The sequence below is a fragment of the Callorhinchus milii genome, unplaced genomic scaffold (assembly GCF_018977255.1).
Source record: "Callorhinchus milii isolate IMCB2004 unplaced genomic scaffold, IMCB_Cmil_1.0 Scaffold4, whole genome shotgun sequence".
NCBI classification, from domain to species: Eukaryota; Metazoa; Chordata; class Chondrichthyes; order Chimaeriformes; family Callorhinchidae; genus Callorhinchus; species Callorhinchus milii.
The window spans coordinates 52879425-52905284 of NW_024704745.1; the positions used below are offsets into that span (position 1 = coordinate 52879425).

Here is a 25860-nt window from a genome sequence, read left to right on the forward strand (position 1 = left end):
TTAACATCCTGATTTCTATATGTATTTTATGATGATCAATCTATTAATCAGAATAATGTGAGACATACTTTTTCTTTCACAATACGCAAATTGCAATTCTATACTCACCAGTAATAGCAATGTACAATTGACGAGACCAGACATTGCATACCAGTATTATGTTCTTACTTTGGTATTTTGATTGTCAACTAGGGAAAATATTAGACAAATGTATGAATAACAAGGAATCAAAACCGTGCTGTACCACTGACGAATCATCAAACTGAAATTCACATTTCAATAGTCAGGCAGTAAATAGATATACATATATAAACTGCTGATGATTATATAGACCAGGGTCAGATTCCCTATTTGAGAAAGGTCAGTGGGCCGCATAAGCAATGTTTTGTGTTTCCCTTCCAAAAACATAACATTTACACAACTTTTTCACGTTGGAAGGACATCTCAAAGTGCTCCACATTGTCGGCTGGGCATTTGAGCTGAGGGTGGGAGCCCATTGTAGTGGGATGGGAAGGGTACCCGAGGGAGCCTCTGATTGTCTGTTCTGACATTGAACCACAACACAGCTGCCCCCAATTCTCCTCTCTCTCTGTTCTTTCACTCTTTTTGTTTCTCTCGCTCCTGCCATCCCTCTCACACACTCTCCCCCTCTCTCAATTACTCTATCTCCCTCACACTCTCTCTCAATCACACTCTCTGCCCCCCTCTTCCCCCTCTCTCTCCCCCCCACTCTCTCTCCCCCTTCGCTCTGTAGGAGCTTCTTCACCAATGCACAGCTCACAAGTGCTGATGGCTGCCTTTAAACTTGTGCAGCCTTGGGGGAAATCAACGTTCAGATGTTCTATTTCAGGATGGTCCAGCATTTCGGCTGCTGAGGAACACATTCCCTATTTGAGAAAGGTCCGCGGGCCGCATCCAGCGTGGGCCAGCTGGTGGAGAGAGGGTTGGGAGAGAGGGGGGAGAGAGAGAAGAGAGAGGGTGGAGGGGAGAGAAAGATGGGGAAGGAGAAAGGGAAGGGGGGGGACACTCTCTCTCCAACCTCCTCTCTTCCCCCCTCCTCTCTCCCTCTTCACCTCTCTCCCTCCAACCTCCTCTCTCCCCCCTCCTCTCTCCCTCTTCACCTCTCTCCCTCCAACCTCCTCTCTCCCCCCTCCTCTCTCCCCACTTCTCCCTCTTCACCTCTCTCCCCCTCATCTCCCCCCTCTCTCTTCCCCTCTCTTCCCCCTCTCTCTCCCCCACCCCCCTCTCTCCTCTCTCTCTCTCTTCGCCCTTTCTTCCCCTTCTCTCCACCCCCCCTCTCTCTCCCCCCCTCCTCCCCCTCCACTTCTTCCCCCTGTCTCAATCCCTCTTTCTCCCAAGCGCAGGTCACTATCTGCAGTGGCAGGAGCCGGTGGTTGCTGAGGACATGGTTGGTAAGAGACTGGCTTGCCTTCCTGACTTCCTGACTCTTGGCTCTGCGCGCTACGTCCTCCCCACCACAGGCTCCTGCCGCTGCCCTGGGAGGATGTTCACCAGGTCGGGAGGGAAAGGAAGTTGGAATGATGGAAATGGTCGTCGGTTGCATAAAATCCCCCTTGTGCTGCCTGTTGGACCACGCTGTTCTATTTGATAACAGTGTGAGCTATGAGAATATGTATTTTGCTCAGCAAGTCTCAGAATGCAAACAAGTTGTGGCAGAAATATCCAAATGCCCCATTTATTTTGTTACTTACACAGCAGATATCAGCATGTTCGGGATGGGGGGGATTACCGTGTGTAAAAAATGGTTTGTCCCTGCATTAACTTTGACCACTTTGGACATTACTGCATTTTTCCCACCTTTGATGGGGATGAAGAATTGGCTCTGGCAGTGTGATACAGTAAATGAGTACATTGAAAGCTAAGATTTCTGTACGCAGTATCAAGCACTCCTTGAACATTCCCAATACAAACTCCCATTCTGCCAGCTGTGCTAGTAAGGTGTTTCCATTCTCTACAAACTGCCTTTGTGTTTCTCAAAAACTAAGTCTGTGAAACTGGAATTCCAGAGCACCTTGATGTTGTGCAATTTGGATTGAGAATGCCAGCACACACTGTACTTGGAAACCTGAACAGCTGAGAGAGCAGAGAGAGAATTTATCCTCTTTCTCAGGGATAAAGAGCTGAACTCAAACTTGGATTGCAAAAGATGAACACAATGTGCCTCAGACGTGCTGCACTATGTACCGTATGTTAATGTTTAACAGCGCTTTACTTTCTGAGCAGTTCATTTTGGACCAACAAAACACAACCATCTTTACCAAGACGAAGACTAGCAAAGCGTAGAGTAAACTCCCTGGGCAAAACAAAGTTATTTGCTTCACCAGGATTGGCTAGTGCTGGATCTAGGTTCAATCCGAACATGCTTATTTTATACAGTTTGTCTCGACAGTGAGGTCTAAATAAAATATTAAACTTGCATATAATAAGGTTCAAAGTGCCACTATTACAAAGTTGCTACTTTTCTCAGGGTTCCCATAGAGGAAGGGATGTTTGGGATTTTGTCCCTCTGTATTATTTCTCAGTTTTGTGTGTCGGAAAAGTTCTTGTAAAACTACTGTTCCAACTTTTATATAGAAAGTACATTGTGAAGTCCTGTGGCTTAGTGGTTAGAGCACTCGCCTCGAAAGCTTGAGGACCTGGATTCCCGAGCAGGGCGAAACATTAACAAGTTTCTTTGCTCCACACGTCTCTGTTTGCTTAGCAGTAAGTTTGTTAGTCGATTAACAGTTCGCTTTTCAAGGGGTAATAATCCCTTCAATAAAAATAAATAATAATAATAATAAATACTAATAATAGAATGTTAGAGAATATTGTTAAAAGATTGTCACTCAGGTTCCTTGAAGCTTTGACAGAGTTGATTGTACAGGTCCTTCCCTAATATAGGGCGAGACATTGGTCCTTACTCCACATGCCTTTTGTTTACCGAGGAGTAAGTAGGAACCCGGTTGTAGGTCGATTAGTGGATCGCTTTTCCAGGGGTAATAATTCCTTAAAAAAAATAATTTGGTCAATCAATCCATGACTGTTTGTGGGACACTGCTGTGCACAATTGGCTGTCTTTTTTCGCCCACAAAATACACAGTCAATTAACTGTACCGTATATTCTGAAGCGCTTAGAGACATCTCAAAGACACGATGAGGCACTATTTCAAATGCAAGCATTATTATTATTATTATTATTTTGATTTATTGCAAAATAAGTAGCATATCCTAGATCTATGTTGTAAGAAATGGGGTTTTAATTTGGCTCATCAAAAATGTTTTGCTTGTCGGAATATTTTTTTCTTCTCTCTCCTCTCCTGAATGTGTTTGATCCCTGCTTTATTTTTACTGGGAATTCTGTCTGGCTCAGTCAGTAGAACTCTAACTCTCTGGGTCAGTTTTATATAAACTTTATAAAATAGCATGTTCGCACTGCGCCTAGCCAATCTAACCTTGTTCTGCCCAGGGAGTTCTGTCTACTCTTTGCTAGCCTTTGTTTTGATAAAGATGGTTGTGATCTGTCGGTCCAGAAGATTATGGGTTCAAGCAACACATCAGCAACTTTGAGCTCACTAGACTGACCTCCAGTGCAGTTCTAGGGAATTGCCAAGATCCTATCATTTTATTTGTGTGAGCACTGAAGAATCCATCATACTGTTCAAAAAATAAAGGAGGTTTTTCCTAGTATCCTGACCAACAATCCTCCAAAATAGATTGTCTGTTAGTGGGGCATTCCTGTGTGCAATTGAATGTTGTACTACACCTAGAAATATACAGTCCCTACACTTGACACTTTACTATCTCACTTTGGTCTCTGCTAACGGCTTTTCCTCCAGCACCCGGACTGTCTCGTGCAGCGTCCTTCAGGGCTCTGTCCTTGGTCCCCTCCTCTTCACCCTCTATATGCTCCCCCTTGGTGACATCATCCGCAGACATGGGGTTAACTTCCACATGTATGCAGATGACACCCAACTCCACCTTTCCTCCTCTACCCTCAACTCCACGACCACCGATGTCCTGACAGCCTGCCTGTCCGACATCGAGTCCTGGACGAGAGACAACTTTCTCCAGCTCAACGTGCGCAAAACTGAGGCCCTCCTGATTGGCTCACGTCAGCGCCTCCGCACCTCAGACGCTGACAGCATCAGCATCCAAGGCTGCACTCTCCACCTCTCAAAGCCGGTCAGGAACCTCGGGGTTCTGTTTGACCCTGAGCTGTCCTTTCTTCCCCACATCTGCACCACAACTAGCACCGCCTTCCACCATCTCCGGAACATCGCCAGACTATGGCACTACCTCACACTTCACACTGCTGAAACTCTGGTCCACGCCTTTATCACCTCAAGGCTGGACTACGGGAACTCTCCCCTCGTCGGCCTTCCCGGCACCTCCCTCCACAAGCTGTAGGTCATTCAGAACTCTGCAACTCGTGTACTGTCCCGCACCAGGCTTCGGGACCACATCACTCCCACCCTCGCTCGCCACCACTGGCTCCCCATCCCCCAGAGGATCGAATTCAAGATCGTCATCCTCACCTACAAGGCCATTCACGGCCTTGCTGCCTCCTACCTCTCCGACCTACTATCCCCCTACTTACCTGCCCATACCCTCCGTTCCTCTGGCTCCTGTCTGCTCCACATCCCCCGCCCTAACCGCCCTACCATTGGTGGCCGGACTTTCAGCCTCTCGGCCCCCAGGCTCTGGAACTCCATCCCCCAGTGCCTTCGCCTTGCTTCCTCCCTTTCCTCCTTCAATGCCGGTCTCAAGACCTTTCTCTTGAACTGTGCCTTCAGCTCCCTTCTCGACTCTCTACCCCCTCCTCGCCCCCTCCCCTCCCTCCCCTCACCCTGACCATTTCCTCCCTGCTCGGGTCCCGACCCAACTATCCAGCGCCTTGGGACGTCCTCCCAACGTGAAAGGCACCCTATAAATGCAATCTTGTTGTTGTTTACAGCACCTCTGATAATTCCCCAGCTGGAAATTCAGTCTAGCTGATGAAGTTAAACTTCCTAATGTGGTGCTTGAAACCACAACTATTATTATTTATAGGCTATGATTATAGCTCCATGAATCTTGACTGCCCCTAGTACCTCATTCAAGTAACCATTATTATGTGTGAATTAGACTCAGAGTATGGTGTGTTATGTTCTCAACAAATAATGTGTAGAACACTCTTTTGTTTGGGTCTCCAGTTACAAAATCCAACAGTCACACGAAACACCCTCTTTCCCAGTTCTTCCTGCTTTCTCTCCCTTCTGATCTCGATTCATTGGTCCTGGTCAATTTGTCCTTATTTATTAATTAGTATCCAACATGGTGGATTGTTTAACCATAAGGACATTGCAACCGAGTCCAATTCTGTCCTCACCCGATAACCACACATAAACATGTCAAGCAGGGAACTTTACAGTGATAAGAAGCAGGATCCCTTGTTTATTTTTTCCTTTCTATCTCATCACCAATTGTTAACACCACAAGATTGCTTGGTCTGAGACAATTTAATTGGGCGTAAACCAGTATTTATGACTCAGCTGTTTACTAGATAAACTTACTAGGCCATCAGTAGAGCTTGATTAATCAAGGTTACTTTATAAAATGAATTATAGCAGTTTTACCAAAATGAGTTATCTGATAGACCTTGTATGATATTGTGTCTATTAAAATACTGAGCCAATAAAATAAATATAGCAAAAATTACAGAAAGGTATTTTATTTACCAACATCCTGAGCATGAAGGCATTAACAAGCTGGGCATTCAATTTTTAATTTTCTATGGGAAGGGAGAAAGACAGATTGAAATGTGAATGCTTGGCTGGTCAGCCTGACATAGTGGTAGCACTCTGAATCAGAAAATTGTGGGTTCAAGCCTCACATCAGGACTTTGAAGCTACATAGTCTAGATTTGTCCACAAAATATACAGTCAATTCACTTTACATTATATTCTGTGAAGCGCTTTGAGACATCTCAAAGACGTGATAAGGTGGTATATCAAATGCAAGGATTATTACTTTATTGCAAACTCTTCAGTAGCATATCCTAGATCTATTCTGTAAGAAATGGGGTTTTAATTTGACAAATCCATTTTTTTTCGCACTCCAGAGTGTAGTGCTGGAGGTGTGCTGTATTCTTCAATGTGCCATCCTTTGGATAAGACATTAATTCAATGTACAGGCGGATGTTAAAGATGCCAAGCACTATTTGAAAAGAAAAGAGAGTTTCTCCCAGTATCCTGGCCAACAGTCTCCCAGATAAAATTGATCAGTCACTTCATGGCTGTTTGCAGGACATTGCTATGCGCAAATTCGTTGCCGTTGCCCCTACAAATGAATAGTCACTACACTTTACAGAAAACACTATGAAGTGCTTCGAAACAATTCAGTCACGTGATAATCCTTGCATTTGATATAGAGCCTTACTATTATATCCGTCAGCAGGAAAGTAGGAACTTGGCTCCCAAAATTCAGGAACATATGAGAAAACTCAAAGCACTTAGCTTTAACTTAGCTTGCCTTGAGACTTAATGACCTTGTGTGGTACAATTAACTACGTCTTAAACCTCTGGAGATCATATTTTTTGTATTAAGCCAATTCTACTGCTTTTATATTGTGTATTTGTGGGTAGAAATTCCACCTGGGTCTAGATTTACTTTATTAACATAGCATTTTAAGCACTTAAAGGCATCCTCCTGATATGAAAGTCATATATAAATGTAAATTGTATTTTATTTCAAATTGTCCAGAATTTAGCAAATTTGTCAGCTTCGTTTTTAATTTTGTTGTTGGATTTCTAGTAAGTTCTCTTAAACTCTACATTAAATAGGCTTTAAAATTAAAACAGAAGTCAGCAATTTGTCAAATTCTGCATACTCTGAAAGGTTACATTAATAGAGTAAAGCTATACTCAGGTGGAATTTCTATCCACTCGTGCACTGACCATATGCAGTATACAATTGGCAAAAAGACATCAATGAATCCTTAGTGAAACCACCTGGAAAGGTGGTTTCGCATCAGTAAGGTTCTTAGTATAAGAGCAGTTGATACAAGCACTGCCAGAAAAGGTAAGCTTTCAAAGTTAAAGACAAACTCTACTGGCGCTCAGTACCACCATTCATACTTTAATGATTGAAAAGAGCTGACTATTTTTTGTGTTCTTTTCAACTATTGAAAATGGCACAGCGGTGGGAAATAGAGGAGTAGAACTTCCTGGGTGTTTTTTAGTTCACTGCCTTCCCCTAACTTCAAACTCATGAGACCAGACAGTAAAAATATAGCATACTAGTGAAATTCACCATGACAATTCATTCCATTCCACAAATGTGGCATTAAAAGTTCTATATCTCCTCGTTCTTTGTACTTGCAACTACTCCAATGCCCCACTTGCCAGTCTCCCCAGCTCAACTATGCACAAACTCCAACAAATTCAGAACTCTAATGGCATATAACCCGCTCTAAACTCCGTACCCCCATTACACCAATCCTCGTCAGGCTCCACTGGCTCCCTATCACACAACGGATTGTCTTCAAGATCCTCACACTTGTCTACAAATCACTTCATGTCCTGGCACCTGCCTACCTTTCTGATCTGCTTACCCCCCACTCCACCACCTGCCACCTCTGCTCGACTGGCTCCGGCCTCCTGCTTTTCTCTCATCCTCTCTGCTCCACCATTGACAGCCATGCTTTCAGCCACTATACCCCGAAACTTTGGAACTCTCTCCCTCAATCTGTCCGGCCTGCCCCCTGTGTCCCCTTTTTCAGATCAAACCTCTCAACCTTCTTCTTCGACCGTGCTTATGGTCATCTCCTCATTCCTCCCTGCTCGGCTTGGGCTCCGCCACTGTTAAGTGCTCTGAGACGCTATCCCATATGAAGGGAGCTATTAAATCCAAGTTGTTCTTGTCACTTTATTTGATTCCATCCCTCCTTTTCTCTCCCCCTCATCATTCCTGGTTTGTATTGTCCACGTGCTATTTTTTAATCTTGACCTTCCACAGTCTGCAGCCAAGGCCAGCAAACCACATGCTTTAAAGGTCATGTTTCTGTAATTTTAACACTATTCTTGCCTATGACACTACACAGGCCTACGTGTAGAGTTCATTCTTGTGCTCAATGTGAACATGAATAATCACTGTCCACTGTGGTTTTCTCACTTGAAAAAGAAAAAAACCTGAGCTGAGCTGTCAAAACAAAGCATGCATTTCTTTCTGACAATATATCACCAGAAAAGAAAAAGTAGGCGTATTTTCTTACACACAGCAGGTTGTTAGAATGTGCAATGCTTTATCACAAATACCTGTTGAAGCCGAGTCCATAACATCATTTAAATGAGAACTGGATAAATATTTGAGGAAAAATAATAATAATAATCCTTGCATTTGGTATAGCACCTTACACAAAGGAGCACATCTCAAAGCTCTTCCCAGGATTTGCAGTAAATCGTAGCGACTGTGTATTTGTAGGCGAATGCGGTAGCCCAATTGGGCACAGCAATGTCCCACAAACAACCATGAAGCAAATGACCAATCTTGATCTAGGGCATCATTAGCCAGGACACTGGGAAGAAACTCCCTTCTCTTTTTGAGTAGTGCCTTGGGATCTTTAACGTCCAACTAAACTGGCAGACGGGACCTCGGTTTAATGTCTCATCTGAAGGACAGCACCTCCAACAATGCAACACACCCCCAGCACTGCATTGGTTAATCAGCAATGTCTGTGTGAGTTCAAATCTCGATGTGGGACTTGAACCCATAACCTCCAGTCTGACAAACATAATACAGATTATGGGGAGATTGGGATTAGAGTACATTAATCTTGTGGGAGGGCTACCACCAAACCACAGCAAAAATGGGTAGAATGGATTCCTTGTGTGCTGCAAACTTTCATTTATTTTATCATTTACTTCAAATCATTCTGATTATCTGGTACATGGATGTACCATGCGTGCAGGTGAAGGGAAAGAGAAACTCATATTTAGCCTATTCAATGACATCTCATTATTAACATTTTAGATGTATTATTTGCAAATTGATCAACACAGAGCAGGAAGTCATATGCAGAGACTGGTAAAGATCAATTTTGTGTTAAATAATAGTGACTTTTTGAATTTAGAGTTGTGGTTGAAGAAGTTTGCAGGTAAGTTTGTCAAATGTGTATGGGTTGGTTGCTCTGAAACCAACCTTTCAGTCTTTTATGGCACTTCATGGAAGGACACTCCCTCATGTAGATGTTACAGAACTAGTTTACAATGCCAGAAGAAAAGGATTTGGGATTAAAATGTTTCTAGAACCCATAAAACACAAACAAATAGGGAGGGCACATTTTAGGATTGCACCAGCAAAGCAAGTTTAAATCTATGATAACTATTTTCTTCTGTGCATCTCACATCAAGCCCAATTAATTCTCTTTTTCTCTCTGATGATTTGGCCTGGGATTAGGCAATGCAATACTGCTGACATATTATGTTAGGTATACTTGAGATGTGTTTTGTTCAGTGGTTCTCAGATTCACAAGGGCTTATCGACCCAGCTTTAAACATGAGCTACAGGCATTGAGGGCAGGATGTACCTGCGCACTCTACCAAATTACATTTGCAGACTCCTGCTATGCCTAAAAAATGAAATTATCTTGCCAGGAAAAAGAAATCAAGTTGTCTGTAAACAAGGACGTAGGAGGTGATTGTGTTTTGCGTGACATAACTGTCTACTTCTCATATGTTGATTGTATTTAAAAAGACAGCATTACTGAAAGCCTACTTACAATGTAATTGAAGGCCTTTCAAAAGTGAGGTTATACTATATCACTTAGAAGAATGCCTTATTAAAATACTTTGAATCTCATGACATGTCTTACTGATGAATAAAAAATCATCTTACACGTCTCTGCTAAGAAATGTTCTGTTCAAGAAGATTAAAACACTTTCATTGGAGTCTATAAAGCATGAAAGTAATAATCTGAAGTAAATCTTGAAATTCTTATTAAGACACTGCCCTCCTGGGGGGGCGGGGCGGGGGGTGAGTGGGTGGAGGGACTGTGTCTCCTAGGAACTGAACTGTCTCCAAGGTGACATGTTTGGCAATGGAATGTCAAAATTGTGCCAGCCCTCTGTAGCATTCTCGGTAGTCCAGTACCTGAGCCAGGTGGGTCTGTAGTATTCCAGGGAACTGCCATGCTGTCTTATCGGCAGGACTTGGAGCAGCAGTCCAGTCACTGGGGGAAGGGACTCTTCCCATTTAGCTTCCATTAACCCTGTAAGCCAAAGTCCCAATGGGTAAGGTGCTGACAGCAGGAAAGCTTGCCAGACAATGTTTTCAATGGCAAGCTTTGTGGTTTTATTTGGTTAGACTCCAGCAGTATCTCAGCACACACTCTGGGATCCCCAAGCCTGCTTTTACCAACTCGTGCCTAATACTCTCCAGAAATAGGTAAGCAGGATGTAACTTTTCAGGGAAAGTGTGTGCATTCCATTCCAATAAATATCTCTGGAATTTGCATGAATAGGGGAGATGCACCAAACTCTCAATTTGCTTTAGATATTCTTAACCATGGTGATGGGTTTTCTCAGGTATGCAAATTTGTTGTTGTTGATAAATTTAAAAGGGTTACTGGATTATAATGTGGATAGCACAACAAATACACTCAGAGAGATATTAAGAGAAAATAATCAGTCTTCTAAACCTAGATTTCAATTTCAGTTCTTGAAATTGTGAACTTTCCTTCTGGCGAGGTTAAGTATGCAATAAATTAAAGACATGTATGGGATATGATTAGAGATTCAACTGGATATTGTCAAAGAAAGTCTTTTGTGCAAGCATGGAAATTTAAAATAAAATTGGTGAACATTTGGTAAGGATTAGGCAGTTTCATTTTGATGAGAGGCTCAACACTGTACTTGGAATTAACAAAAATGTTGTTTTACCCATGATAAATAATTTTGTTTGCAAATACATAATCACTACAGTATACAGTAAATCCTGCGAAGCACTTTGCGATATTTTGACAATGTGATAAACGCTATATCACATTTTAGTGCCTTATCAATTGTCAAAATGTCTCAAATGCAAAGATTATTATTATAACTTTATAAGACCAATAATTTCAAATTAAAAACATTAGCATAAATTAACTGTACAGCTTCAGCGTTAAAAAAGAACCAAGGTTTCAGTGGTATTTAATAACACTAAGTCAGACAGAACTCTGGAGTTTGCTGTTTCAATTCCCGATTCTTTTCAGTTTGCTGATCTCAGGCAGAGCAGCAATTGGAGAACTACAATTGGCTTCAACTGCCTTTGGCTGGAGTGCGGGTAATTCAGCCAAGAATTCCACTCCTTTCCACTTCTACTGACCCCTTGCTAGACATTGAGCATGTATAGACATTGGGTGAGAACACGATTGGTCTTGGCTATGATGCATCCCACAGAAGATTAGCCTATCACTATTCGCAGTCTAAAGCTCATACATTGCAATTTGGATGAGGCACCAATAAGTGGCTGTTGCCAGTAGCACCATATCCCAGAATGACAGGAGAGGAAAAAGAGAATTGACAAAATAACAAAATCCAGCTGTGATTCTTTTCTAAGGGCTACTGATACTGAATTTACAATTCAATCACTCCTGAAAGGCTTGCTTTTTAACTCCCTGTCGGTTTGAAGGAAAGAATAAAGAACCTGTCATTTTATAGTGGCTTATACATTGAACATTAAATTTAGTTTACAGTAATTATAGTCAAAATGTATGGCTGTTTGTGTAGACAAAGATGGGAGCTGTTTTGCATGCAACAAGATCACATGAACAGCCACAAGGTGAATAATCAATTCATCTGAATATTGGGACCTCATGAGAGACTTTCTTCTCTTTCCGAATAGTATTGTGGAGTTTTTAACATCCACCTGAACAGGCAGATGGGACCATGTAATTTGCAGGACAGCAGTTCTAACAATGCAGCACTTCCCCAGAAATTCAGTGGAATGTTGGCCTGAGCAATGAGATCAAGTCTGAATGTGAGGCTTTGAACCCAGAAACTTCTGATATTGAAATGGCTATGAGGCATTCTATGAGAACTGAGAAGGACATTTTGATTAATCTGCAATGGGAATATTTTTTAAAAACAAAAACAATTTATACTGGTCAAGGACGATGATGACAAGACTCCTCACCATTATCAAAGGCAGAGTTTGTTTACTGCATATGACCTTTTTAGAACTCATAATTTTGCAAACTCCAAAAGGAAAAAACAAAACAAAGTTCTCCAATGCATTCCCTTAATCGACCTAATTCTTCAACCGCGCCTCCTCCCTTTCCTTTTTCTCTTGTCCAACTCCTCTGTTGTGCTGTGCCGCAAGATGCCATGCTGCCTGAAGAGTACAATATAAATGCAAGTAGCTGTTGTTGTAATACTGGAAATCAAATGTACTTGCTTGGCTAAGATGTACACATCACTGCAAATGTGCCCGAGCCTGATGTACTTTCATTGTGTAACTGGAAGTGTACTGCAGCATATAAATTTAAAGAAAAATCCTCAGATTTCACAAAAATAAAGCTGTCAACATTTCAGTTTTCTGTAAAACATTCTGCCTGGGTCTAGATTTACTCTATTTATGCAACATTTTACAATGTCCAAAATTTGGCAAATTCTTAAACATAGCCTTCATTTTGAAGCCAGTTTTCTGTAAGTTCTTTGAAGAACTACCAAAAAGCAACTTCAAAGACAAGACTAATTCAATACTTTCCCAGATTCTGGATGCTACAATACAATTTACATTTATATAGTGATTTTTATGCCAATGGGACTTCTCAAAAAGCTTCAGTGCTACATTAATAGAGAAAATCGAGACCCAGGTGGATTTTTTCCCATCCATTCTTTAATTTCTTGCACCGACAACTAAGGAACGGTACAGTAACTCAGTAACTGCAGCTAAAATATGTACTTAAAACCTGTCTTTATCCTGAATCAGCACAAAAGAGAAAGCCATTCATTGAACTATGGAGAGCATGATTTTCACGTTAATTTGTCAAATACTGGCATTTAAATTTGTATTTATCAATTATTTAAGTAATGTTATTTCATCTGGGGATCAAAATCGCACCCAAAAATGTTTAAAAAGGTACAATGGACAAATTGACTATGAGAAAAGCTTTTTAGTCTTGAGCGAAGGTGACTCAGAGGATCTCATAGAGGTGTATACAATATTAAATTGAATTGAAAAAGTAAACCCAGGACGTTGTGAAGGGCAATTTCGGGATAGATAATCAGAAAGTTTTTCTTTTCTCAGAGAGTAATCAACAACTGAAACAGGTTGCCAGGAAAGGTAATCAAGGTCAGGGCACTAGACTCATTTTTAAAAAAAGCAGTTTGATGGTAGGTGTGGGGGGATGGTAGATGGGTATTCTGGAGGGATAAGATCAGATAGGTCGGAGTGTCTTCTTCATCCAGATGAATCTTATGATCTTGTAAAGACTAAGGAAGAGTTGGGGGGCGTTCTGTCACAGACCACTACAAAAGGCTACGTTAAGGACAGATTTTAAAATTTCTGTTTGGCAAAGTGTTCCTTAATTATACACAGGGATAATTAAAGAACGGAATGTGTCTAGGAATATTCAGCCCATAAATATTCGCACAATTGAGCAGAACAAATTCTGTAGTTCAATTATAAAGTGCATGAGAATTGCACCAAAAGGCAAACGTTTGAAAATTTGGCTTGAAACATGCCTGAACTACTCATAAAGTGCATTAATCATCAATGAATCTCCAATTGCAACTTGGATAAAACAGCAACAAGAGGCCATTCAGCCCATTCATGCCATTGAGCCTGTTCCACCAGTTTATTAAATCTTGGCAGATCTATTAATTCCAGTGTCCCCTGCTCCTTCTCCCTTAATACCTCTACTACTCAAGTATATGTGTCTCTCACTTTAAAAATAATTCTGTTGATTCCCTCTCTTATAGCTTTCTGGGGCAGAGCATTCCACATCGTCATGATCCCCTGGGGTGAAGGAGTGCTTTGTGACCTTAGTTCTGACTGTCTTAGGTCTAATTTTAAGATCCTTTTAGAGTGGATGCCCCTACCAGAAGGGAAAATCGCCCACTATCTAACTTGTCAATTATCATTGAATCATAGAATCGTACTGCACAAAAAGAGGCCATTCGGCCCTTCGAGTCTGTGATGGCTCTTTGAAAGTAGCAATGTAACATCAATCCCACTCCCAAGCCCTTTCCCCATAACCCTGCAGACCCGTCCTTCTCAAATACTTGTCCACCACGTTTTTAAAAGTTGTTATTGAATCGGCCTCGACTACCCTTTCAGGCAATGCGTTCCAAATTCGAACAGCTCGCTGCGTGAAAAAATTCCTTCTCACCTCCCCTCTGCTTCTTTTAGAGACTATTTTAAATCTGTGACCTCGAGTCACCGACACAGCCACCAGTGGAAACAGTTTTTCCCTTTCTAACCTATCAAATCCCCTCATGATTTTGTAGACCTCTATTAGGTCTCCTAGTAACCTCCTCTGCTCCAATGAGAATAATCCCAGCCTCTCTAGCCTTTCCTCATAATCAAGGTCCCTCATTCCTTGTACCATCCTCGTAAATCTCCTCTGTACCCTTTCCAATGCCTTAACATCCTTCCTATAATGTGGTGCCCAGAACTGGGCACAGTTTTCTAACTGATGCCTAACCAGTGTTTTATATAGGTTAATCATAACCTCCTGACTCTTGTACTCTATGCCCCTATTTATAAAGCCTTGTATCCCATGAGCCCTTTTTACAGCATTATCTACCTGTCCTGCCACCTTCAAGGATTCATTTACCTGCACCCCCAGGTCTCTCTGTTCTTTTACCCCCCTTAAGATTGTATTACCAGCCTATATTGCCTCCCCTCATTCTTTCTACCAAAATGCAATACCTCGCATTTCTCCACATTGAAATTCATCTGCCATGTGTCTGCCCATTTTACCATTCTGTCTATGTCTTCCTGCAGTTGGCTACTATCCTTCTCACTGTTTACCACACTACCTAACTTTGTGTTGTCCGCAAACTTGGAAATGGTACTTGCTATACCCAAGTCCAGATCATTTATGTATATTAAGACGAGCAGTGGTCCTAATACCAATCCCTGGGGGATGCCACTGTACACTTCCCTCCAGTCAGAAAAGCATCCGTTCACCACAACTCTCTGCTTTCTGTCTCCCAGCCAGTTCTGGATCCATGCTGCCACTGACCCTTTTATACCATGGGCTTCTATCTTTCTTACAAGTCTTTCATGTGGCACTTTGTCAAATGCCTTTTGAAAGGCCATATAAACTACATCAACTGCACTACCTTTATCCACCCTCTCCGTTACTTCATTGAAAAATTCTACTTTCATTACTTTCATTGTTGTAAATACCTCAATCAAACCATTGCTTAACTTCATCTGCTCAAAGGCATATAAGCCCAGTCAACCCAGCCTCTCATCAAAGCTAAGGTATTAATGTAGTGACAGGTCACTGAACATCTTCCCAGATCAGTTTGTTACAGATGGAACCTCACCTTTTAAGAAAGTCAATAATAATAAATAAGCTTTTGAACATTGTGCCTATTATCTATTAGAAGCACAGATGGGTACTACAGCTGTTGATTACAACTATAGCACCTACATTGGTGTTCAATCTTTTGATGTTCTATTTCTGGGATTATTAACAGAGTGCAATTCTGAATGAGGATTCTTCATAGGTTCAGGATACTTTTGCGAATATTTCTCTTGTTTCATCTCAAATTATTAATATTCATGATATGCATTAAAATTAATCCTACAAACGTTGCATTTGATATTGTGGCTTATCACATTGTTCAACACATCTCGAAGTACTTACAAAATTTACTGTAGAGTGTAGTGAATGTGTATTTTGAGGCAATTGCACACAACAACTTCCCACAAAGCAGATGACCAATTTTATCTGAAGAATTTTTAGCAAGGACTCAGGAAGAAACTATTTTCTGTTTTTGACTAATGCCATGGAATCTTTAATGTCCATTTAAACAGGTAGACGGGACCTTAGTTTTACCATCTTATCCAAAGGACACATTGCCGCTAATGAGCTTGCCTAACGCTGTACTAGAGTGTCAGCTTAGCCTACAGCATGAGTACATCCCACAATAGGGACTTGATCACACAACCCTTGCCAGAGGAAGATTGCTACCAACTATATATATATATATATATATACAAACACATATACATATGTATATTAGCTGTACCCGTTACAGCTACACTTGCAACCAAAAGATCCAATATGGAATGTAGATTGACACACAGACACACACTTACTTATCCTTGAAAGGTTTGATTTTCGCTTAGGCATCTTTCTAATGATAAATATAAATGTATAATTTATAATCACTGGGACATCCTTCCGATGTGAAAGGCACTTTAAAATCTAATTTTGTTCTTGCCGTGTCTTAGCTTCATCTGTGTTCTTTACTTTGTTCCTGCCACCGCTTGGCTACCTGAAAACAAATATGCCCATGTCACTCCTAGGTGCAAGATCTTTCTGATGAGGCATAAATCATGTCTCTATGTCAATCGGTTATTGAGGTGCTTCTTGAGATGCAGACAGACAGACATCAGAATAGATGTGTCGTCGAGACATCTAAAAGCCTTTCACAGGATATACTGTAAAGTGAATTGACTGTATTTTGTGGACGAAACACAGAAGCCAATTGTGTACAGCAATGTCCCACAAACAGCTATGCTAGGATAGGTAGAAGAGTGGAATCCAGTAGCGAATGTGGAGTCCTGTTGTATATTGATTAAAGCACTCGCCTCGCAAGCGAGAGGACTTGAGTTCGATTCCTGGCAGGGCGAAACGTTAGACAAGTTTCCTTACTCCACATGCCTCTGTTTACCTAGCAGTAAGTAGGAATCCGGCTGTTTAGTTGATTAGTGAATCGCTTTTCCGAGAGTAATAATCCCTTCATAATAATAATAATAATTTGGTCAATCAATCCACAACTGTTTGTGGGACACTAATGTGCACAATTGGCTGCCATATTTTGCTCACAATTCACCTCACAGTATTTTCTGTGAAGCACTTTGAGACTTCTTGAAGATGTGATAACAGATGCAAAGTACTAAGAAGTCATGGATTTCTTTATCTCTATAGCCACTGGTTGTCCCTTCAGCCACTACACCCCGAAACTCTGGAAATCTCTGCCTCAACCCCTCCACCTTACCCCCTCCCTCACCATTTTCAAATCCTGCCTAAAGACCTTCCTTTTTCATCGTGCTTACAGTCAACTGCCCCATCCCTCCCCCTTGGCTCATTGTCAGACTCCGCCACTGTCAAGCATTCCAGGACACTAGCCCACGTGAGGGCCACTATATAAATGCAAGTTGTTGTTGTAACAACAACAACAACAACAAGATTCCATTTATAGAGCGGCTTTCACGTCGGGAGAATGTCCCAAGGCGCTGTACAGTGGGTCAGTGGGACAGTGACCCGAGCATGGGGGAAATGGTCAGGGTGAGGGGAGGGAAGGGAGGGAGCGAGGAAGGGGTAGAGAGTCTAGAGGGGAGCTGAAGGCACGGTCAAAGGGAAAGGTCTTGAGCCCGGCCTTGAAGGAGGAAAGGGAGGAGGCAAGGCAAAGGCACTGGGGGATAGAGTTCCAGAGCCTAGGGGCTGAGAGGCTGAAGGCCCGGCCACCAATGGTAGGGCAGTTGGGCATGGGATGTGGAGCAGACCGGAGCCAGAGGAGCAGAGGGTAAGGGCAGGTAGGTAGGGGGATAGTAGGTCGGAGAGGTAGGAGGGAGCAAGGCCGTGAATGGCCTTGTAGGTGAGGATGAGGATCTTGAATTCAATCCTCTGGGGGATGAGGAGCCAGCGGAGGCGAGCGAGGGTGGGAGTGATGTGGTCGCGAAGCTGGATAACAACATGGTTTGTAAAGGGATGATTGTGTTTAACTAATTTGAATGAATTCTTTGAAAAGGTAACCAAAAATGTGGATTAGGGAGTTGCAGTCGATATTGTGTGTTTAGAATTTAGGACGGTATTGGTGCCATATAAGAGACTTGTGGTGAAAATTAAGATACCTGGAATAGACGGAAAGGCAGTAAAGTGATTAGAGGAATGGCTGAATGACAAGTGAGAGCGAGTAGGGAATTTAGGGAGTTTTCCGATCAGTAGAGAATAGTTAGTGGTGTACATCAGAGATCAGTGCTAAAACTGATTTCTTTATTTCTCCTTAGAGTATATCAACAATGTGGATGGAAGAGTTGAGTAAATAATATTTTCATTGGCAGATGACACTAAATTAGGAAGTGTTATTAATAGTGACGAAGTGACAGAAGCTCCAGGCAGACATTGACAGGTTAGTGTTGTCGGCAGATTTATAATTGATAGAAAAATGGAGTTCAATATAGAATAATATATTTAATATAGAATAATGTAGAAATGTTGGGCAAGTTCCCTTACTCCACATGCCTCTGTTTACCTAGCAGTAAGTAGGAATCCAGTTGTTAGTCGATTGGGGGATCGCTTTTTGGGGGGTAATAATTCCTTCCAAAAAAAAATAGTAATAAATTAGTCACTTCAACAATCCAAGACTGTTTGTGGGACACAGCTGTGCGCAATTGGCTGCTGCGTTTCGTCCACAAAATATACTGTCAATTCACTTTACAGTATATTCTGTGAAGCGCTTAGAGACATTTCGAAGATGTGATAAGACTCTATATCAAATGCAATGATTATTATTATTATTAATATAAGTGGAAAATTTTGGGTAAAAGAATAGCGAGCGGAATTATATCCTGTAGAATAAGTGTCATAATTTCAATGGAATGGCGGAATGGAGGGATCTGGAGATACAATTACATAGTTTATTTAAAGTGGGACTGCAGGTCAAGAAGACTGTTAGAAAGGGAGGCACCTAATCCAGACTAGACTACGCCAATTCTCTGCACTCCTGATTTCCCATCTCTTCCCTCCACAAGTGGCAGACCATGCGGCATTCTGCAGCTCATGTCCTCTCCCACATTAGGTTCTGCGATACTATTACTATCCTTGCCCAGCTCCACTGACTTCCCATCCCCAGTTCAAAATCCTCATCCTCACTTTTAAATATCTCTTGTCCTCTGCGATCTTCTTAAATCCTACCAAACTGCCCACTGCATCTGCTCGGCAGGCACTGGCTTGCCTCACGTTTCCACACCCCCCACCCCAGACCCCACCCCCGGCACCTACCCCTCCTAAATCCAACCAGGTCAAGTGCAAATCCACGACTGTCAAATGCCTTGGGATATCCTGCTGATGTGAAAGGTGGTGTATAAATACAGAACCGTTGAATACAAAAGTATGGAAGTGATGATGAATCTATATAAGGCATTGGTTAAGCCTCAAGTGGAATATTTTGTGTAGTATTGGACATCACATCATAGAAAGGATATCAAAGATATGGAGTGGGTGCAGTGTAGGTTCACAAAGATGATACCAGAGATGAAAGATATAGTTTTGAGGAGAGATTAGGGCTCTTCCTGTTGGAGCAGAGACTGTTAAGTGGTCATATGATAGAGTTGATTAAAATAATGTAAAGGTTTGAGAGAAATATAATTGTGGTCACTAAACATTGTATTGGATGAGTAGTCGACATATTAAATGTACATCTTTTGGAAAACAAGTTCTGCCTTTCAATTAGGATCCTTAAGCAATACCTCCTGGTATGACTTCATATTCTCTAAAACCAACTGCCACCATACTCTTATTACAGCCCAGTGTCAAATTGTGACTATAAATATTGGTCTTCCAAACAAAGCCAACAATTTTCAATAACAGAACATCTGAACTTTGTATGACATTTATGATAGAAATTAATTGTTGCTGACCAGCTTCTAAGATATTCTGATCAAGTTCAATTTTAAAATATTTATTTTAGTTTTCATAATGATAATTCAAATATCATAGAGTTAATATAGAGTGTTATCCTAGAATATTCCTTTAGCAGCTAAAATAGGGAGAGAGAGAGATTCCCATCTCATTTATCTTGGCTGTATTGGAGTACAGTTCCCAGAGGTGAAAGGAAAATGTTCTAGCCCATTTATCACCCAATATCCTTAAAAATGTTGCACTATTGGAATGTAGTTAGTCATACTGTTACATGAACATATTTTAATGGCTATTTAGGGAACAGTTTTGCGTTTTAGCATTGATTGAACTGAAAACTAAGCGTTATCAGAAACCTTGAAAAGTAACAAAATTGCTGAAGTGAAGTCAAGGATTTCCATACCTTCTGTTTGTTGTATAAATTAGTTTGGGTTTTGCTAAACAATACTTGATTATCACAAATTAAGATGTCCTTTATGAAGATGACTGCTGGACCATTTCACATTATCTCATATTATGTTTTGTTTTTGGAATGAGATAGTTAGCGTGTGCCATAAACAACATGACAACAATAAGTGCCAAGGTAATTTCTTCAGCTTAATAACATTTTTACTGTAAAGCGTAGTGACTGTGTATTTTGTAGACGAATATTGTAGCCAATTTGTATACAGCAAACAACCATGAAGTGAATAACCAATTCTATCTGGAGGATTGTTAGCCAGAACACTGGTAGAGATACCCTTCTCCTATGGCATCATTTGCTGTTCATGGGTTATTGACGTGCACAGCAGGCCTGCATATGCCTACAAAATACACAATAACTACATTTTACAATAAAATTTTGTAAGCACCTTGAGACACCTTCCCAACTTGACAGGTGCTATGTCAAATGCACAGATTGCTATTATAATAGTTACACCAGTGTCTGTTCTCAGGCATCCTGTAACCACAACATAATATACAGGCATCAAAAAACCTGAGAGACACTAGTATGTGTGCACATAACATTATAGGTGGGATGTAATTGTTTTGTACCACAGATTTAGCACTTACTGTATTATAATCCATATTAGTATTATATTAGTATTTTAACAATTCTAGTTTTTTTATTTTATGTATTGAATTAGTTCATAATGGTCTAATGGACAATCACTAAACAACAGCTTAGCCAATTATTAAGGGCAAATCTTAATAAATGATCCAAGATGTCATTATTTACCTTTTTATGTGCACTGTAAGAGGGCTTTGATGTAGAGTTCCTATTCTGTTTAACTAACATTCATAAATCTGCCACGTGTTTTCAGCTACACATGAATTTGCTGTGATTTATATAACCATAAGGAGCCATTAACATTCAATCAGATGAACTCTGATGCAGATTTTTTAGATTTGAGAGAGGAGCCAAGACTGGAAAGGGAAAAATGAATAATGTATAATGCTAAAATGTCTTTGGATATTATAGTATAGAATAAGAAGGAAGTTAGGGAAAACTGTAAAAGACTCAAAAGTGTGGTGAGAAAGAAGATGAACAAGAGATACTATATATATGAAATTATTAACTCTTTTGCTTTAACCCTCACATTCCAACATCCAACACACTGTGAGGTCAAGGACTTTGACATTAGTGAGGCAGAGGATCCAGGCAGGCTTAAGAGGATAAAAAACAATTAACCAGGCCAACTATAAGCTAAGTTACTTAGATTGACAAAGATGAACAGCTTTGTGAAGTACTGACAGCCATTTTGAGGGAGTCAATCAACACCTGAGAGGGTCCACCAGACAGGAAAAAGGTAAATGTGGTTCCGACATTCAAAGAAGATAACATGACCACACTGAAAAATTACACACCATTATTTAGCCTAATCTCAATAATTGGGAAATGCAAAATCAAATCAGGGTGACCGAAGGCACAGTCGAAGAGGAGGGTCTTGAGACAGGACTTGAAGGAGGCAAGGAAGGGGACGAGGTGGAGGGACTGTGGGATGGATTTCCAGAGGGTGGGGACAGAGGTACTTAAGGCCTGCCCACCAATGGTGGGGCGGGCAAGGCAGGGGATGTGAAGCAGGCTGGAGCCCACGAGCGGAGGGAGCGGACAGGTTGGTAGGGCATTAGGAAGTCACAGTGGTAGGGAGGACCCAGGCTGTGGAGAGCTTTGAAGACGAGAACCAGGATCTTGAACTGTATCCTCTGTGTGATGAGAAGCCAATGGAGCCGAGGGAGGATGGGGTGGTTAGGGTTGTGAAGCCTGGTGCTGGGAAGGACACAGGCTACAGAGTTCTGGATAATCTGCAGCATCTGGAGGGAAGAGTTGGGGAGGCTTAGAGGCAGGGAATTTGCGTAGTCGAGCCTGGATGTGATGAATGCGTGTCTGATGGTCTCGGTGGCCTGCGGTGAGAGACAGTGGTGGAGCCAGGCAATGTTATGGAGGTAGAGAAAGCAGAGCAGGTCATGGCACAGATGTGGGAGATGAAGAACAGTTGCTGGTTGAACAGGACGCCAAGGTTCTGTGTTGGCTCCTTGAGGTATAGAGTGCATCCATGAAGGATGATGTTGTCGGTGCCCGAGTTTGGAGGCGCTGACAGGAACCAAGTAGGAGGCCCTCGGTCTTGTTGACGTTCAGCTGTAGAAAGTTAGCTCTCAACCGGGACAAATGTCCAACAGGCAGTCTGTGAGGACAGCAGTGGTCCTGGAGTCGAGGATGGAGGCGGAGATGTCATGTCTACGGATGATGTCACCAAGAGGGAGCATGTAAATGTTGAAAAGGAGGGGACCAAAGGCAGAGGGACACCACATGTGACGGTGCAGGGGCTGGAGGAGAAGCCGTTAGTGGAGACAAAGTTAATACGGTGGGAGAGGTAGGATTTGAACCAGGCAAGTAAGGTCCGTGAAAGTTGAGCATCAATCATTTACAGCGGAAAAAAAACTCAAAGTCTGTTTACTGGAAGAGTTCTGGTTACTGTGACATTAGGGAGCTGAATGGCCCAAGAGGCAGTGCAGAGGAAAGCAATTAGGCTTACCCCCATTGATAGAGGAAAGATTAAATTAGATAGGACTCTTCAACTTTGAAAAGAGAGGGGCTCTTAAAGAGCTATGTAAGAAGAGTAGAGAAGGTCATATTACAACAATACTTTGAGATATGCCAAGGTAGCAGTATGAGGAAATAGGTTGAGGGTTGCTCAGAAGATAATTGTCCTTCCTGTCCCCAAGGAAGTATTTCTTTATATACTAGGTAATTACATGCTCGTGCTCCCTCTTGGTGATGTCATCCGCAGACATGGGGTCAACTTCCACATGTATGTGGATGACACCCAAATCTACTTCTCCAGGTGCAACTCCCAGTCCGCTGATATCTGTTAGCTTGTTTGAAGGACATCAAGGTGAAATGAGCGCAAATTTCCTGCAGCTGAATGTCAGCCAGATGGAAGCCATATTCTTTGGTTCCCATCAACGTCTTCTCTCCTGCGGGTATGAACTCCTCAACCTCCCCGGGCTCTCCCTCAGACACACTGAACCCGTGCGCAATTTAGGCATCAGGTTTGATCCCCAGCTTTCCTTTCTATCACACATCCATTCCCTGACCAGGACGGCTTTTTTCCCTCTCCTCCACATTGCCCGCCTCCGTCCGTACCTCACAACCGACGCAGCTCAATCCCTCGTCCATGCCTTCGTCACTACCCAGCTGGACTATTCCAATGCCCTCCTCGCTGGTCTCCCCAGCTCCACCATATGCAAAATCCAATTAATTCAAAACTCCGCCGCCCAGATACCCACCCGCATGAAACTCCGTACCTCCATTTCACCAGTCCTAGCCAGGTTCCGCTGGCTCCCAATCACCGAACAGATTGATTTCAAGGTCCTCTCAATCGTTTTCAAATCCTTTCATGCTATCTCACCTCCCTACCTATCCAACCTGCTTATCTCCCACTCCACCGCCCGCGGCCTCCACTCGGTTGGCTCCGGCCTCCTGTTTGTCCCTCGTGCCCTCCATTCCACCAGTGGTGACCATGCCTTTAGCCACTATGCCCCAAAACTCTGGAACTCTCTCCCTCGAGCCCTCCACGTTGCCCCCTGACTCCCCATCCTCAAGTCCCACCTAAAGACCTTCCTTTTTCTTCGTGCTTACGATCACCTCCCTCTCCCACTGCTCATTGTCAGACTCCGCCACTGTCAAGTTCTCCAGGATGCTACCCTGTGTGAAGGGCGCTATGTAAATGCAAGTTGTTGTTGTAATTGGGATCTGTAAATAGTGGTGAAGCCAGGAACCTCATTATTTTAACTTTTATTTTGAAATGGTATCTGGCAAGCATTGAGGGAATAGAAGGAATGGACACAGAAGTAATGAAACAACTTTTTATTTTAACGTCTTTAACAAGAAAAGGTAAATATATTGTCTAAGAGTACTAAATATGTCTATTGGCTCACTTAATGGCAATCACCTCTATATAGGAGTCCTGTAGCTTAGTGGTTAGAGCGCTCGCCTCGTAAGTGAGAGACCTGGGTTTGATTCCCAGCAGGGCAACATGTTTGGCAAGTTTCCTTACTCCATATGCCTCTGTTTACCCAGCAGTAAGTAGGAACCCGGTTATTAGTCGATCAGCGAATCGCTTTTCCAGGGATAGTAATTCCTTAAAAAAAATTGGTCACTTCAATCCACAACTGTTTGTGGGACACTGCTGTGCACAATTGGCTGCTGCATTTTGCTCACAAAATATGCACTCAATTCACTTTACAGTATATTTTGTGAAGCACCTTTGAGACATCTCAAACACGTGATAAGGCTCCACATCAAATGCAAGGATTATTATTATTATTAGATAAGAAACGTATAGGTTTATGGAAATGTATTAGTTGACTCATCGCTCACTATGTCAAAACAAGGTGAGGCAACAATAAACAATGTACACCCATATGTGTACAGCAAAGCTATCCATCACAGGGAAATATTAAATGTTCTCAAGTAGCAATCATTTCAGTAACTAGCTTGCTTGTGGCGGTGGTGGGAGGGGAGAGAATTTTCTTTTGCATTATAGTCTAGCCAAGTGTCAACCTTTTTTGTGGTATGCTGAATAGTCTTGCCACCCAAAAAGGTATCTACATTGATTTCAGGTATCAGCCTGGCTCAGGTAATGTAGCATTCTCACTTCCAAGTTCGAGGGTCGTCAGATCATATCCCTCCCCAGGGTTCTGAGCTCAGTGTTGGCTGATACTCAGTGGAGTGCTGGGGTTGTTGAATTGTCAGAGGTGCTGCCTCATCAATTAGACTTAAACCAAGGTCTTGTGTACCTGTTCAGGTGGATGTTAAAGATCTCTATTTGTGGGACATTATTATGCACAATTTGGCTGATGTTTTTGCCCAAACATCCTGCCAATGGAGTCTTTACACCACAGTCCTACATTGTTTTAAAATTGGGTGCAGATAAAAACAATTTCTATTTACCATAAATATTTTGAAGTGGGTTTCTTTTTTCACTATGGAATACTTAATAGTAAACATTTTCAGCAGTGCTTAATGAACCCGGCTTCCATTATTATCGGTGTTTCCTGCTGCTTAGTAATACATTGAATATCCCAGCACTGTAATACATTGAATACTCAGATGTCCCAAAACCCATTTAAATATTGCCACTCCAGTTCCTTTTTTTTATGGCTTTGGTCTCCAGCTTTTCCAGTAACCAGTATCTTGCTTAAATTATATTCAAGGGTTTTGAAGATCATTAGGAGAAGTATTGATTCTGTCTCCAAGTATTGTGCTGCGCTGGCACAGGGAATCAGTGTGAATTTTGTAATAGTGAATAACTTGTTATAATGTACCACTTGGCTGGTTCTCTCATTTCAACAGGGACACACAATTTCCTGGGTTAAATATTCTTAATCAATATGAGTTACTCATTCCATCTAAGAGACGTTATAGCACAATGTGCCTTTGTAGTCCACGAGTTGTGCATTTTTGAAAAGGTGCCAGTGAGGATGAGCCCCATTGCTTTTCTACTGCAGTCTTGCCGCCCTCTGAT

The 25860-nt window shown here is 41.9% G+C and overlaps 1 protein-coding gene and 1 non-coding gene across 2 annotated transcripts in view; both read left to right on the forward strand.

The window, feature by feature from the left end:
• Positions 1-25860, forward strand: part of LOC103184039 (progesterone receptor) — a 148151-nt gene that overhangs the window by 81369 nt on the left and 40922 nt on the right. The window lies entirely within an intron of this gene.
• On the forward strand, positions 24297-24368 carry trnat-cgu. Its single transcript has one exon. It is a non-coding gene; the product is annotated as a tRNA-Thr (tRNA).